The sequence below is a fragment of the Hevea brasiliensis genome, chromosome 1 (genome assembly GCF_030052815.1).
Source record: "Hevea brasiliensis isolate MT/VB/25A 57/8 chromosome 1, ASM3005281v1, whole genome shotgun sequence".
Lineage (NCBI taxonomy): Eukaryota > Viridiplantae > Streptophyta > Magnoliopsida > Malpighiales > Euphorbiaceae > Hevea > Hevea brasiliensis.
In genome coordinates this window covers 67,117,760-67,135,985 of record NC_079493.1, presented here as the reverse complement: position 1 = coordinate 67,135,985, position 18,226 = coordinate 67,117,760, and positions in this window count along the sequence as shown.

Here is an 18,226-nt window from a genome sequence, read left to right as displayed (position 1 = left end):
CCATTTCAGCACAGCTTTCCATCCTCAGACAGATGGGCAATCTGAAAGAGTAATCCAGGTTAATAATTGAAACCAATGAAATTGATACAAATATTGAATTGAAATGATAACAATAACGTTAAATACTTGTCAGGTCCTTGAGGATATGCTGAGGAGTTGTGTCATTGAGTTTGAGGGAAGTTGGGATAGATACCTCCCACTGGCAGAATTTGCATACAACAAGCTAGCATCCAAATGGCCCCATATGAAGCACTGTATGGGAGAAAATGTAGAACTCCAGTGTGCTGGACTGAATTGGGCGAAGACAAACTGGTAGGGCCAGACCTAGTGAAACAGGCTGAGGAGAAGGTAAAATCAATCAAAGCCAACTTAAAGGTTGCCTCAGACAGACAGAAATCTTATGCCGACCTGAAGAGGAAAGAAATAGAATATGTGGTTGGCGACAAAGTGTTCCTCAAGGTGTCACCATGGAAGAAAGTTTTGAGGTTTGGAAGGAAAGGTAAGTTAAGCCTTAGGTTCATTGGCCCATATGAAGTCATTGAACGTGTGGGTCTAGTGGCCTATAGGCTAGCTTTACCACCAGAGCTGGACAAGATCCACAATGTGTTCCACGTGTCTATGCTCAGAAGATACCGCTCAGATCCTTCACATGTCATCTCCAGAGAAGAAATTGAAAAACAGCCGGATTTGACATACGAAGAAGAACCTCTACGGATCTTGGCTCGGGAAGTGAAAGAGTTGAGAAACAAGCAAATTCCATTGGTGAAAGTGCTTTGGAGGCACCACAACACCGAGGAGGCAACTTGGAAAAGTGAAGAGACGATGAGGCAACAGTTCCCTCAACTGTTTGCATCAGGCAAATTTCGAGGACGAAATTTAAATTAGAGGGGAAGAGTTGTAACACCCTCCCTGTACCAACTCCGTACATTCTCTTATTGGTGACGGTGTGATCGGGACAGCTAGAAACGTCGGAAAAATATTTAAACTAAAGTCGGGAATCATTATTAACTATAATATTAATAAGTAAAATTTAGTAAAATTTTTAGAAATAAAATAAAACAAAGTTAAGCAGTAGGTGCCCTAGCGATGGGTAACCAGAGGGAAGTTGCGGTTCTCGCAACGAGGAGCCCTAGACCCGGGGGAAAAATTATAAAATAATTTTTGGGACTCCAGAGAAGGGTTATTGAGGTTCCCATGGCATTAGAATTCCAAGAAAATACCTAGAAAAATTTTTCAATCGGTACAGACAATTTTGACCCGTTCAGCCAAACGGAGGGCATTTTGGTCATTTCGCCTTCAGAGGTGATTTTTGGCCGACTTGTCCAGTTGAGTAAATAATTAATATGACATAAAATATGGATAAACATTACTAGAAATTAAATTGAAGATGAGTAGTGGAGGAAAGAAAAGAAAGTGAAGAAAAAGCTTATTTATGACATCATTGTGATGTCATTTAAAATTGCCAACCAATCACCATTAAGTAACCATTTGACTAACTAATAAAAGAGCTAAATAAAGACCAAGGAAGACCAAAAACCAGCTGCCTTCTCTTCAGCCAAAAACGTGAGTTTCTCTTCTTCCTCCCTCCATTGATGTTCAATCAAGCAAGCTTAATTTCCTACCTTGTTTCACCATAAAACCCTAACCCCACTTCATTAAAATTTTACCCTACACCTTAAACAAGCTTTTGGCAGCCAAGAAGAGGAAAGAAAGAGAAGTTTGAGTTGGGAAAAAACTGCCCTATTCAAGGTTAGTGCACTATATACCTAAAACTCTTTAATTTCATGAAATGGAACTTGAATTTAGTAAGAAAATGTAATTTAAATGAACAAAATTCATGTGTATGTGTACATGAGTTTTGGCTGCCCTAGTGAAGGAATAGGAAGGAGTGTTTTTGATGAGCTTGAAGTGAACTAGAATCATGTAGGAAGTTTATAAACATAAGAATAATAAGTTGGTATGCTAACTAAGGCATTTTGTAGAAAACCTAATGTGAAGCTAGGGTTTTGGGGAGTGAAAATTGACTTGGCTTAGGAAATTGTTAGAGCACATTTTAATGGTCAATTAGTGACCATCTTAGGTAAGTTGACCATAAAATGGACTGAAAAATAGGATTGCAAAGTGAAGTTGCAGGCTGCCCTAGGACAGCAGCAGAGGGACTGAAAATTCAGTCCACTTGCACTGCCATAACTTGGGCTGTGTTGGTCCAATTGGTGTTTGGCCAATTGGACATGAAACTAGGCTTATAATGGCACATTTTTGCTGAAGAAACCATGCCCAAAAGACCAAAGCAAGAGGACCAAAACTTGGCCCCAATCTGGATACCCTGCAACTGATTCTGCAGAATGACCAAATGAATAGTAACTGTTCATTTGGCCATAACTCACTGTAGATTTGGTAAATTGACCTGAAATTTTTACAGCAACAATTTAAGACATAGAAAAACAACTTTCATGAAGAAACCTACCCCAAATTATGGCCATAACCTAACCCAAATGGCAGTGGAAGTCACTGTTCATGTTACTGTAGATATGGTCAATTCTGCAGATTGGCAATCCGGCCAGCTGTGGTTTTTGAGCCATATCTGGAGCTAAAAAACTCCAAATGGAGTGATTCAAAAAAGGAAATTCAACTAGACAAAATAAGGAACAACTTTCATGTTTGCCATTTCTTCAAATTTCCACTGTAACAGTGTGTAATGGAACAGTAAACTTAGGCTCAAAAACTGAAATTTTCTGCCCTCTTGGTTTTAAGTTAGAAATGGTAAATGTGACCAATCCCAACAAGTGTAAACAGCAAAATGTGGTATGTTGGGAGTGCCAAAACCAATGTACCTAATTTCTACCTAAAAGTCAACATTTTAGTTGACCAAAGAGGTGAATAGTGACACCGAAACTTGAAATTCAAAGATTGAAGAATTTTAAAGTATCGAATGCCCTAGTATACCTAACAAGATTGGTTTGGATAGTTTGGCATGCCAAATGGGGTTCAGTTAGCAGTACTGCACATGGCGATATGCCATTCTGTGATTTCATGGCTTTTAGCCATTCTGACTTTGTATTGAGACTTGGCCTTGTGCCTGATATTATTTACAGCTTGTTAGCCGCTCATGCACACCGGGAGATGCATATGTGACCGATGGTGTGACGGCCCGAGGTACTAGGTACCCAGTGCCAGTTTACCCGTTATCCAGTCCAGTCGTCTAGTGTAGGTTACTTGGGGCAACCAAATGAATAAAAGTGAACAAAATTAATGAAATAATGAATATACCAACACCAAACAAAGAAAGCATACACATCCTATACACATTTATTTTCTTGCTATTTTCCTTTATTATATTATTGCACCACTAAGCATTATTGCTTAGCGCGTTGCTTTTGCCACGCGTAGGTACTGGAGACCCCGATCGTGAGCCCAATAGACCACAGACTGGGTGAGTCCATCCTGCAGTTCTGCATAGTGTCCTTGTCACCTCAACTTCTGCAGTGCATTGGTAGGACACTAGGTGTCATTTTGATATTTTGTAGCAAATTTTTACTTTCTCATATGTATTTAAACTTATGTAATATATTTTGATATTCATGTAAATAATGAAAGTTATGACTATGAATGCAAAATTTGAGCATTTATTTATTGCTTGTATATGAGTATTATGAGAAATGGAAGTTTGAGAAATGAAAAGGTTATTGAGAACTGAAATTGAGAAATATTGTTGAGATTTTGGATATTGGAGTTTGAGATGATTGAAGACAAATTTTGGAAGTGTTTTTAATAGGTTCCGAAGAACTGTTTTCTCCATTTTTAGCCGGTACTCTGCCGGATTTTCTATAAAATTTTTAGAACCTCAAATAAATTATAATTTCAATAAATGAACTATATTTCACAAACTATATTCAAAACCTTGACAAAAAATTAATTAAGGTAAAATAGAGTGTGCCGGTACACCGTGTGGCATAGCTTGCTCGGCTACACTGTAGACGGGTAAGGGGTGTCACAGTTATTGATTGGCAAAACTATGTTACTCAGTTATTTGATCAAATTTGTGTTATATGAACTTTGTAAATTGTGAAATGGAATTGTAAATCATTTGATTTGTGAATTGTCAATAAAAGGTTTATATATTGCATTTCAAATTGTTATTGTGCACCACTGAGTAAATTTTACTCAGCGATAGCTTTTCATTATTGTCGCAGGTAGACTGACTGACAGGGCAGCAGACTAGGCTGCTAGTGCTTCAGTGAGAGATCATCGGGTATATTGAGTATACCATATTTTGCATTTTGTATTATAATGTATAATCACTGTATGTATATAGTGTTCTTGGTTTTGAGCAGTTGTAAATTAAAATTGTACATTGAAGTTGTAAAATAAATTGAAAAATTATTTTGGTTTTGAGTTGAGAAACATATTGTGTTGATTAAATGTTGGAGTTTGAGATTGAGAAATATATTTGAAGTGATTTTTACAGGTTTTTGAAGAACTGTTTTATTCAAAATACAGATGGCACTCCGCCAAAATTTTTACAAAAATTATTATTTCTTCAAATGTGTTAGCTGTTTCACTTCAGTTTAAAAATTTTTTTTCTAACACCTATAAATAGTGCTCACCACTGTAAAAAGAAGTAAGAAAAGTTTTAAAATCCCTTATAGTATATTTAATGGGTTATCAGTAGACGAAGTTGGTAATTCATTAGGTATACTACGGGATCATGTCATTTCTTACAGAGGGGTAGGGTGTGACACCAAAATTGGGATTTTGTTTATGTATTGATGAAAAGAAGTTGTAATGGTCAATTAGTGACCATTTGGAAGAGTATAATGAGGAATTGAAGTGAATTGTAGCTTTGGATTTGAGGTTGGGTGTGCTACCTTGAGTGCCCTGCAAGTCTGGATGTGAGTCCAGCATGTTTGGGCAGCAATAACTTGAGTTTTGTTCAATTTGTGCAATGCTAATTGGATATGAAATTATACACATAATGGCACAACTTTGATGAACTAACCCTCTCCAGAAAACAAACTTAGGATGCCCTAAAAATTGACCAAATCCGAGTAGCACCAATTCTGCCTGGGCAAAATGACCAAATGAACAGTGTTCATTCATTTGGTCATAACTCAGTGTAGAAAGGTCCAATTGACCTGAAATTTATATCAATGAAAAGCTTAGACAATTTAGAACAACTTTTGTGCTGAACACAAACTCTAATTCTGGACTTAACCAAATGAAATTGTTGGCCAAAATTGAACTATCAAATCTAACAGAATGGTATTCTGCACAGAATTTCTGGGTAGATACCAATCCAGCCAGCCTTGCTCAAAGTGGTATATCTTGAGTTAGAAAACTCCAAATGAGGTAATTCAAAAAGTGAAATGTAACTAAACACAATAAAGAACAACTTTGATTAAGAACACTTAGCCAAATTCTCACTGTAGAATGGCCTAATGGAATAGTGAACTTTAGCACCCAAAAACTGAAATTTTGATTTATTCTCCATTTGTTAGAATTATGGATTGGCAACTAATTCCAACACTTTTGGGAACTAAAATGTGGTAAATCTATGTGATTAAAACTTATGTAACTATTATATATGAAAAATTCAATATTTTGACTTAAATGACCAAATGAATAGTAACCTTACATGTTAAGTACAAATATTTAAGAAATAACTTTGTACTATGCCCTAGTAGGCCTAATGTGATTGGTTTGGATAAGTTAGCATGCCAATAGGGTTCTGATAGTAGTACTGCGTATGGCTTCATGCCATTCTGTGTTACGATAGCCTATAGCTATATTGATTATGATATTATACTTGGCTTTATGCCTTATTTCTTTTATGGCTTATTAGCCATTCTGTCTACACACCAGGAGACACATTGTGACCAATGGTGTGACGGCCCGAGGTATCTAGTACTCAGTGCTAGTTTACCCATTTATCCAGTTCGGTTAATTTGTATAGGTTACTTGGGCATGGAAAGTATAAATGTAATTGAATTGATTATTAAAGGAAGTAAGGAAATTAAATATCAAGATAAAGAACAAGAATGATTACAATAAAAAGAGGCTCAAAATCATCAAAAAAACGATTAAGAAAATGTCAGAAAAAGTTAATATCATAAGATGTAATTAGCCTTCGACTAAACAATAAGTTAGTAATTATTTATTTCTTATAAGCACAATAACTAGGAAATTTTTAATTTTATTTGCATATTATATTTTCTTTTATTATTGGCACCACTAAGCTTTATGATTAGCACGTCGCTTTTGCAACGCGTAGGTACTAAAGATTTGGCCAGAGAGCCCAGCAAACCACAAACTGGGTGAGACTTGTTTATAGATCTACATAGTGTCCGTGTCACCTCACAGACTTCAGTGCATTGATAGGACACTAAGTCCCATTTTGGAATTTTGTACTATTTGTATTTTATAATTAAACTTTTATTTTATCATGTATAGTTGAAACTCATATAATATATTTTGGTATTAATGTAAATATTTGTAATTTGTGTTTATAAATAAAAATTTAGTATTTATCTATGATTTGTACATGATTATCATGTGAAATGAATGAATGATAAATAAAAGAATTTTTGAGAAATTGTTGAGAAATATTGAGATTATGTTGATATAATGGAGTTTGAGAATGATTGAAAATGTATTAGAAGTGTTTTTCACAGGTTCCAAAGAACTGTTTTATTAATTTTTAACCAGTACTCTGCCGAATTTTCTATAAAATTTTTGAAACCTCAAATGAATTTATAATTTTGATAAATTACTTAAATGAGTCAAATTTCACAAATTGCACTTCATAACCATAAAGAAATAAATTAAGAAAGGATAAAAATAAATGAGATAAAATATGGTGTTCCGGTACATTGTGTGACATATCTTGCTCGGCTACACTGTAGATAGGTAAGGGGTGTCACACAACCATGGGTAAGTTTTCTTTCCCTGAAGAAGACGCTTGTTTTGACTTAGTCGCTCGACCATGGGCTGGGACAGAGGTTGTAGAAGGTTTGGGTCACCCGCTCGGCTTAACCACCTTGACTTTGTTCGATGTCCATGAGTATGAACAGAGGGAGGACTAGCAGCTCTCTGACCATCGGTACCTCTCATTTTCAGAAAACAAAAGTGAGAATCAACCAAGAATAGATCAAAACCCTTACCAGAGTGTGAATCGATGTCTGAAAACTTTAGAAAGCGAGCGGGAGTGTTGAAGTCGCTAGGGGAAGGTCTGAAAATGACATAAGGGAACAAATGACTAACCTTTTCCCTATTTATACCCGTCTGAGCATTAAATGCTCACGAAGTTCCAAGTGATGCATCGGTTAGTGGAACCGGCCTGCCTCTATGACACATCACAAGAAGATTCCAGAAACATAGTAAAAAGGTCGAATAAATGAGATCGGTCAACGAAGGTCATTAGATTGAATAAGTTTCCAAACTCTCGGATCGACAAATGGCGATTCGTCCAGGGATCAGATAGGGCACATTTATCAGAGATCGGAAAAATAACCAATGCAATAGTAAAACAAACATTCAAGTAAAATTTCATTTCCAAAAGATCAGATTACATCATTTGGGCGATCTCAAAATATCATATTACATCATTTGGGCGATCTCTCAAAATCAGCACTACATTTTACCTTACTTAAGACTACTCCGAAGCCTAGAATGCTAGCCTATGTCAAAGCCTAGTCTTATGGCTGAATCAAAAGATGTGTTTGATCAAAAAGCCAGTAATAAATACTGGGCAGATGTACAGCTCAAATGGGGTGACTATGACTCTCATGATATTGAGCGGCGTCATTATTGATGTCATCGACCAGAACTGAGAGGCAATCGGGAACCTCGAGATGGTAAGGAACCAAGTGAACTTCAAGAGGCGATCACCGATATTAAGATTGAAATTAGCGATCCTCTTGTTAGAGATCGGTTTACGAGCCATGCCGATGGGCTGACCCGAGATCGGTGCAGTAGTTAGTTTCGACCTTGATCGGTTAATTAGTCCAATCCCCTCACCATCATCGAATGACACCCTCATAAACCTCTGATCACCAGAGTTGCTCATTTTCAAGAAATGAATGAAGAAAACAGTCGGAAAAAGATTAAAGTGGTTGTCATGGGAAGGATTCTTGCAGGAAAAGCCAAGAACTGAAGAATGAAACATTAAAGATTCACCAGAGAAAGTTGTGAATATGCAAAGGAAAATCCCTCGACATATATATAGGGCCTCGACATTTATTGCATATAAAACTCAAAGCGAACGCATCGGTAACTGAAGAATTTATTGCTTTGACCGATACAGGTCAGATAGAGAGGACAAATCAGGAATAAGAGAGATAAGGAAATAAGAAGGGACCCGATGCAAGAGATAGAGATCAGAATAATGACCCTAAAAGGGGACGGTCATAATGGGAAGAACGAAAAAGTAAGGAACGACCCATAAGATCAGAGAACTCAGGGAGTTGAATAACTTCCAATCATGGCCTTTAATTAGCTCCCTTCACCGTCAAATCCAAGTTAGTTAAAGCATTACAGGCATGATCTGATCCTCACCACACATCTCATTTGTAAGGACACACTCCTAGCTGCTAGATTCCAAATAGTTAAAGTAGCCCAGTACATCTTGATCTACACCGTTGATTACAATTGTAAGGATGGATTTAAAGCCCTGGGATCAAAAACAAACAGAAGATTCAGTGCCTTTTATTCCCAACCTTTGGATCCATTTCATAAGGCAAGCCCCTTAAGCGTTGGATCAAGGGGCGAAAGAACAGAAATTCTGAATGAAATCCCAACCCTCAATTTTGATTCTCTTTAATTCCTAGACATCAGATTATGTCCTTTTGAATCTAGGCCTTCCGTCTCCTCATGATGTAATCCTGACTCTCCACTTTGAGCACCCACTCCCTATAAATACCTACATGCAATACTGTAGAAAGGAGGTGGTGATTATCGTGAGAAAACTTTGAACTTTGACATAGCCTTATAACTTGCCATTCAAAGCTCTCAAAGTTTTGAGAAACTTCTGAAACTAGTTTTCTAGAGTATGTAACACCCCTATTTGTATAGCCTGGTATATTTCACTGTTCCGGTGATCGATGTCGGTCCGGACAATTAAGGGGATTAGAACCACACTTAAGACAACTAGAGAAGCCATAAATACAAATAATTAGTAATTGCCAATTAGTTAAGTATAAATAAGAAAAACAGAATATAAGAAGTTAAACGAGCCGAGAGTCACAGTGATGGGTGACCTTCTCGGGAAGGACTGCGAAGACATTTTAAACTCAAATTTCGAACTGTAAAATGTGGCGTTGCGGTCCTTAGGACCCTTATGAACACAGTGGAAAAGAGAAAATCATGAAAAAGAACTGTTAAGTCAGTCAAATAATTAGGTCAGGGAGCCGGAAGAAATATTAAATTATTTGCAAACCGGGATGAACCGGCGAGGGGCAATTTGGTCAATTGACCTTGAGAGCTGACTCCTGACCTAACTGTCAAATAAAATCAGAGAAAAGAAAATTTCGGAATCGAGAATTAAATTAAAGAACTAATAAAAAAAAAAGAAAATGAAAAAGTGTAGGGAGATGACATCATGCATGATACCATAAAAGTAATAATTAATATATTTAATTAATTAGATTTTTTTGGGTCTTCCATAAGACAAATTAAATAAAAGAAAAGAAAAGAAAAAAAAATTAAGTCATCTTCCTTATCCTCATTGCCGCCTCACCTCTCTCTCCCCATTCTTTCACCTTGTTCCACCATTGTTAAGGGAAAGGAAGCTTGAATTTCCCTACTCTATCCCATAAATTCACAAAGTCCCAACACAAAAAATTCTCCTTACATGTTGAGGAAACATTAGAGAGTAAAAAGAAGAAGAAAGAATTGAAGAAAGGAAAGCCTAGAAACCCTCCAAGCAAAGGTTAGTCTTCTAACTACCAATTATCTAATCAAATGCATATTTAGTTATTGAAATGAGCTTAGAAACTAAAGTAATGAAATAAAAACATTTGTAAAGGACTAAATTGAAATTTGGCCAGCATGATGGGGAGTGTGTTTTTCATGGTTTTGATGGATTTGAATGAGTTTAGAAACTTTATTTAGTTGAATGGTTAGGATTAAAAGCACTAAATGTGGTTAAATGCATGAGGTTGGTGAATTAGGGTTTTAAACATTAGGGTTTATGGACCAAAAATGTGAGAAATGAGTAAATGATGTCTTTGACCTATTGTGAAGTGAAAAATGGTCATTTATGACCAAATGAGTTGTGTTGGAATGGTTGGAATTAAAGTCAAATTCGGAGGGAGTGTGGTCATGCTGCTGGCAGCATGACCAAGTCAACTTTGAAGGACCAAAAATGAAATTTTACAAGTCCAATTGGTATGGGACCAATTGGAGATGAAAATAGACACTAAATAACACAATTTTCATTTAGGAAGCATGCCCAAAAAGTGACCAAAACCTAGTAAACAAATTGACCAAAGTTGAAAAATTGCAGGATGCCCTGTACAAACTGACCAAATGAACACTGTTTGTTTATTTGGTCATAACTCGATCTAGGCAGGTCAAAATGACCTGAAATTTTACCAGACGTTAGATGAGATATAGACCTAAAACTTTCATGAAGAACACAAGCCCAAATTCTGCCAGCAACCAAGCCATTTGGCCACCCCAATTTGGTGACCCAAAACTGCCAGCACCAAAATTGCCTAGAAAATCTGGGTTGTGTCCAATCCGGCAGCCATTGTTCAAATAGCCATAACTTGAGCTACAAAACTCCAATTGGAGTGATTCAAAAAAGAGAATAAACTTAAGACAATAGGGAACATTTTCTATGGAGAAAGGTTTGCCAAATTCTAACAATAGAATGACCAATGGAATGGTGCAACTAGGGACACCAAAACTGAAAATTTGACAATTTTGCCTAAAGGACTTAAGCTTTGAGAAAATGACCAAAACCAACAAATTTAATGACCAAAATGTGGTATGTGGGTGAAGTTGGAGTTCCCATACCTATTAAGCCTTAAAAAGTCAACAATTTGACTTGAATAGTGTAGTGAATAGTAACCCGAAACACAAAAACTTCGAGAACGTCGAATTTAGTACATTAAAGTTAGGTAAAAGTGAAGTTAAATTTATTTTTGGATTTATGCTAAGTTATGGTACTAAAACACCGTGAAACTGTGTGTTTCAGCTGAAAAATGCTTGGAAGCTCTGAGAGACTGAGTCAAGGCCTACAGGCGACTCACGTCAGGTCTGTGCATAATAATTCTTGTTTAAATATTTTATTCTCAAAAATTTGACTTCTGTGATTAATTATGTACTGTGTTGCCATTTTATAATCACAAATATGACTTTGAAAATTGATCAGATTTCTCATAAATTATTTAAATAAATTGTTTTGAATTAACTTTGTGTTCACACTTAGCCTGATAGTGTCACATTATTCCTCCTCCATTTATGGGGTTGAGATCATTTATTTTCCTCCCTCTCTGGCTTGCCAGTTGAGGTTGAGATCAAATGAGTACTCATTAGCTAGCTAGCCACCTCCCTCATTGATTTCGATTAATGGGGTTGTAGATTGCTTTGTCGTGGTGTACAACACGGCATTGATCGGAAATTTTATGTCATGGCTTAAGTTGTGTATGATTTTGGCAACACTGTGTTTATGAAATTATTTAACTAAATTGTGTTATTATGAGCTTTGATAATTTGTGAAATGTGATTGAGAAATATTTAAATTGCGTTTCATCAATGAATGATTTATGTATTGTATTTTAAATTTTTATTGTGCACCACTGAGTTTTTTTATACTCAGCGATTGCTTATTTTGCTGTCGCAGATAAAAGCAAGGAAAAAGCAGCAGAGTGAGCTACTATTAAATTAAGGACCACACTGATCTTTTGTACGGGTATTATTTTATACCCTTGTAGTTTATTTTGATGTAAATATTATAACGCTTTATGTATCAATGTAAAATTGAGCAGTTGTAAAATAAATTGTAATAATATTATTTTTGGATTTCCTTCTGTAAATTAATATTTGTACTTGTGAATTTCATACTTTATGACTTGTAAATGAAGTTATTAAATATTTTGAGATGATAAATTTTGATTTGGATTGAGGAATTATTTTGAAGTGAATTGAATTGAGTTGATTTGAGATTAATTGAAGGTTGGGAGTTGAGAAAATTATTGGAAGTGTTTTTTTTTTAGGTATTTGAAGAACTGTTTTCTCTAAATACAAACGGAACTCTGTCAAAATTTTTATAAAATTTGCGGCAAAATTAAAATGGACAAAAATTTTTACTAGTATTTAAACTTTGAATAAATGGTTTTTAATTCCTACCAAAATGCTCACCACTTCCAAAATGTAAGAAAATTGTTTTAAAATCCCTTGTAAGGTACTTAATGAGTTATCGGTAGGTGAAGTTCAGTAGTTCATTAAGTATTCTATGGGATTATGTTATGCCTTACAGAGGGGTAAGGTGTGACAGAGTATCTCACTCAAAAGGAGCTCTAAACCCTGCTGCTCTCATCCTCAGTATTTGTGCATTGTCCTACGAGCTCAACCCCACTTCACTTTAGGTCGGCTCCAGTGTCTCAGCCATCCCAATCTTCAGCACCCAAAGATTTGTCGATATCAGTGTCAGCTCATCCTTCGTCTTAACTTTCTATAGGTAAGCGTCCAACTTGTTATTTGTCGAATATCCTTAGCTCGTTTTCTTAAGTTTTTAAGGTATCTAATCACGCCGAATCTTAGGATAGGTTCTCTTAAATCGTAATTCATATTTTTGTCTCTTTTCATTAGTTCACAAATTTCATCTTTATCGTCACTTTATTTTATTTCCCTCGAAAATGAATGTTCAAGTCATTGGCAACTCGTAAATACTCTGAAGAGTATAGGTAGGGGTACTGCCCCGATAGCTTTTAGTCCCAACAAATGAAAATAATAAGAGAACGAGTGTAACACAAGTGATCATAGAAAAGTCACTATAAGCGAGAAAGGTCAAAAGGAGAAAATAAGTCACGAGATCAGACCCTAGAGTGAGCACAAATGACAAAATAATGGATCGAGAATCGAGACAAAGTTTGGACCTCGGATAGGCAACCCGAAAGAGACAGAGCCAAAAAAAAAACCAAAGAGTTTAGTTAAAGCAACCACGCGAAAGATCAGCAAAAAGCTTGGCTCAAAATAGTTTCATAGCCCAGGAAAAGCCTTTTAAAGGGGGCTTCGTGCCTTCGGAAGGGGGTCGGGACAGAACCCTTACCCAAATCCCTGGGTTAGAATTTTAATAAAATGCCATTCTTAACATTAAGAGATCGAGGGAGAGTTCTCACCCGAGTTCTCATCTTAAATCCATAATACACTAAGAGATCGATGGAGTGAACTTAAATCCTTAATACACTAAGAGATCGAGGGAGAGTTCTTACCCGAGTTCTCAACTTAAATCCTTAATGCACTAAGAGATCGGGTGAGAGTTCTTACCCGAGTTCTCAACTTAAATCCTTAATGCAGTTCTCAACTTAAATCCTTAATCCACTAAGAGATCGGGGGAGAGTTCTTACCCGAGTTCTCAACTTAAATCCTTAATATACTAAGAGATCGGAGGAGAGTTCTTACCCGAGTTCTTAGCTTAAATTCTTAACACTAAGAGACTGAGGGAGAGTTCTTTCCCAAGTTCTCAACTTAAATTCTTAACACTAAGAGATCGGGGGAGAGTTCTTATCTGAGTTATCAACTTAAATCCCTAATTGTAACAACCCCTATGTTCGGTAGTGCGTTCTACTGTTTCGGTGACCAGTGTCTATCCGGATAGCTAGGATGCCTAGAACTACACTTAGATATGGATGAGGAGACATAAAATAATGAAATACAAGAAAATAAAATACAAGAAAAATAAAGAAAAAATAATAGCAATGAAATGTAACCAAGTTAAACGAGCTGAGAACCCTAACGATGGGTGACCGCACCGGGAAGTTGCAGCGTGGACTGTTGACTAGCCCTGGACCGCGGAGAACCCTGGAAAATATTTTTAGGACTTAAATAAACGTCTATTGAAGTATAAATATCATTAGAAATATCAAAGAAAAATTAATTAATTAGTACAAAAAAATGAGAAATTGAGAAAACGATAAAACTTGGTGTTACCGAAAAATCGGGAATGCAACCCGAACAGGGGCATTGTGGTCATTTGACACCTCAAGTTATCTTTTGACCATAATGTCCATTGAAAATAAATGATGTTACACTTGGAAAATGTCATAAAAAATTAAATTGATGGTACATAGTTTAAATAGCAAAAGATAGGAGTTAAATGTGGAATTTGGAAATTTTAGAATAAAACAATATTAAATCTTTACTTAGTGCTCCACTCACTCCATTAAGTGGACCATTACACATCATATTGTGGCAGAAACTTCATCTTCCTCACCTTGCCCAAAACCAGCCGAAACCAAGAAGGAAAGAATCCTCCATGGCCGTCCATGGCCAAGCTTCATTCTCCCATGATCCAAGCCAATTTCCTTACATTTTCCTTCACTAAAGTTGTTCTACAAAACTTGGGCAGTAGATAGGCAGCAAGAAAATCAAGTTTTAATGAGGTTTTGAAGAATTTCAAAAGTGGTAAGTATGTATTTTTTATTATTGTTTCATTAAACCTTGAATGGATGTTATGGGTAGTTGATTTGTGGAAGGATTTTTGAAGTTTGATGAGTTAAGGGAGAGGTACATTTTTGGTAGCCATGCAACTTCAATAAGAGCAGTTTATCCTTGCATGTAAATGGTAGATTAAAGTGTTGATGTAAGTGTTTATGTGTGTAGGAATAAATTTGATAACGTATACTAAATGTATGTATGATAGTACACTTGATTTTGGAAGCTTGGAAACTAATTGAAGGACATGTACAATTCAGCAAACTTGAGACCAAAATGTGTTGTTTCATGGTTTGGTTTATGGAATTATATTGTTGAATTATGGTGCTTGTTATGGCAGCATATATATGTCTATAAAGGTTTGAATATGGACATGTAAATGAGCTATGTCATGTGGTTAAATTGTTTGTAATTGGACTTGGAAAATTTTGTACTATAATGTGCATATTGAGAATGGTTATAAGCTGCCAAAATGACCAAAAATGAGTTGCTAAATGTGTTTATGTTATGGTACAAATCAGAATTGGCATGAAGGAAGTGACTTGGTAAGTGTTGAATGTGTCCTTGGTATGTGATGAAGAGTATGTTGCAGGGCAGTGTATGTTTTGGCTTAGAACCTTAAGTGTGTGGCTCCAATTGGTATGAGACCAATTGGAGGTAAAACTAGGCACAAAAAGTGCCAACTTTCATGAAGGAAGCTTACCAAAATTCTGCTTAGAAGGTGACTTGAAAAATGACCAAATCTGGATTAGTGCTTTGAAAGCCTGAAAATTTACCATTTGGGCAGTAGTTAGTGTTTTGGCCATAACTCACTCAAAACACGTCCAATTGACCTGAAATTTTTACCATGAATAGTTTAGACATATATCTACAATTCTTGTGAAGACAACAAAGCCCATAAATGGCCAGAACCAAGCCAAATAGCTTGCACAAGTTCAGGTCCAAAAACTGGCTGAACCAAAAGTGACCTAAAAATGACCTAAAGTGACCATTTTGATGCATTCTGACTAGCATTGGTAAATTGACCATAACTTGGTCTACACAACTCAGAATGACCTGAAATTTTGCCCCGCATGCAATAAGACATAGATCTACAAGTTTATAGTTTTGACCAAAACTCGAAAATCGAGGGAACTAGGTCATCTAGCTAGGTCAAATTAGTATACCGGAATCTAACAAATTACAATAAAATGCAATATACATGAAAATGAATTGGGTAACATGTACCAACACTAAAAGGCTATTAAATATGACACATTGGTAACATTAAAACCTATTTCACCTAGAGTGCATCGAGGGTCAACATCTTAGGTTGACTAAGGAAATAATAGAATTCAATAAGTTAATTATTAAACTTTATTCTTAGAGACAGTTTAAATGAGTACTGAAACACTTCAAATTGTATGTTTCAGTTAGCAAAGACTCAGGGAAAGGGAAGGAAACACTGAGTCAAAGCCAAGAGACAGTTATCAGAGGTTTTGTACTGTGATTATTTCTTTTGAATTTTTCAATTGAAATAAATTATGACTATTTGTATATTATTGTTTTAAATTGTGAAAAATTGTTTGAATGATATTTGATGGATACTTATTGATTGAAAAGCATTGTAAATGGTTTGAAACCACAGCTATCATGTATATTGATTGAATTCCTCGCTAGCTTGTCTAGTGGGATGAATTGAATTCCCTCTCTGGCTGAAGTGTTGAGGTGTGTGCCTATTGAGGACGAATAGAATGAGTACTCATATTATTGCTAGCTAGCTATGTTATTCCTCATTAGCCATCGGCTTTTGGGATGAATTGAATTCCTCACTAGCCATCGGCTTTTGGGACGAATTGAACTTTGGAACATGATTAAGCTATGTGTGTGATTTATTGATATTTATTGTGATATTGTGAAATGGAGTTTAAATTCTAATTGACATTCACTGTCTTTGAATTTAACTATGATTTTAAGTATCCACTACTTATATGACTTATGATTTGTGATTTAAAGTTGTATTTGGTTAATATTGTGCACCACTGAGACAATGGCTCAGTGATAGCTTTATTCTTTATCGTGCAGTAGAATGAGCGCGTGATTAGGCTGCTAGTGCTTCAGTGAGAGTTCATCGGGTATATTGAGTATACCATATTTTGCATTTTGTATTGTAATGTATGTTCACTGTATGTATATAGTGTTCTTGGTTTTAAGCAGTTGTAAATTAAAATTGTACATTGAAGTTGTAAAATAAATTGTAAATTATTTTGGTTTGTAAATATTGTGATATATTTCTTTTATCTCAGCCTTTGAAAATACTGAAAAATTATTGTGGATTTGAGTTGAGAAACATATTGTGCTGATTAAATGTTGGAGTTTGAGATTGAGAAATATATTTGAAGTGCTTTTTACAGATTTTTGAAGAACTGTTTTATTCAAAATACAGATGGCACTTCGCCAAAATTTTTATAGAAATTAATAATAATTCAAATGTGTTAGCTGTTTCACTTCAGTTCAAAAAATTTTTAACACCTGTAAATAGTGCTCACCACTGTAAAAAGAAGTAAGAAAAGTTTTAAAATCCCTTGTAGTTTATTTAATGGAATATCAATAGACGAAGTTGGTAATTCATTAGGTATACTACGGGATCATGTTATGCCTTATAGAGGGCTAGGGTGTGACACTAATACACTAAGAGATCAGGGGAGAGTTCTTACCCGAGCTCTCAACATAAATTCTTAATACACCAAGGGATCGGTGGGAGAGTTCTTCCAAAGTACCCTGAATGTTATGTTGAGGCCCAATAGGGGGTCCTCTTCAAGGCGCTCATACCTGTGAAGCAAAATTCCCTCTAAAAACATCATAACTTCAGTATTCATATTAATTCTCAAAATGCCTATTATACAATGCCCATTCACTGAAGGGTCATCTCATGTACTCGTGTTCTTGGGCAACCCGTAATAGTGAAATATTAAATATTCCTTTTATCCATTACAAATGATTAACATCATCATTCTCCCCTAAACTACTAATTTCAATTTATAAAGAACACTTCATTAAATTCGCTTACCCTTGTCGAGGGATAAGGTAGGGTGCCTAACACCTTCCCTACCCGTATATGGACTCTGAACTTAGAATATCTGTTTTCAAAGTGGTCCTTAATCTTTACAGATGGTTTTCTTTAATTTTCCTCAAAATTAGAGTGGCGACTCCTCACTTTTCCCACTTCGGTGAGAATCGTCCGGCGATCGCAAAGTCCTTGCGACAATTGATAATGCCTCTCTAGGTGTCTGCTGGGTCTGTTGGGTCTACTGACCAGATCGGGGGTGGTCTTTGGCCAGAAAATCTACCTCTGCCAGATTTATGAGAGCTGGATCCCCCAAAATTCTTTCTCTTCCTAGAACCACTTTTAAGTGCTTGACCAGTAGTCTTTTCAGTCTTCTCTTTCTCTTATGTACCCTTCTTAACTGATCCTTCCTTTTCAATTCTTTCTAAGTCTAAAGCCTGTGAGATCAGCTAAGAGAAATTCTGATGTCAGAACCCCACAACTTGCATTCTCAGATTAGGCCTTAACCCAGCCTCAAACTGC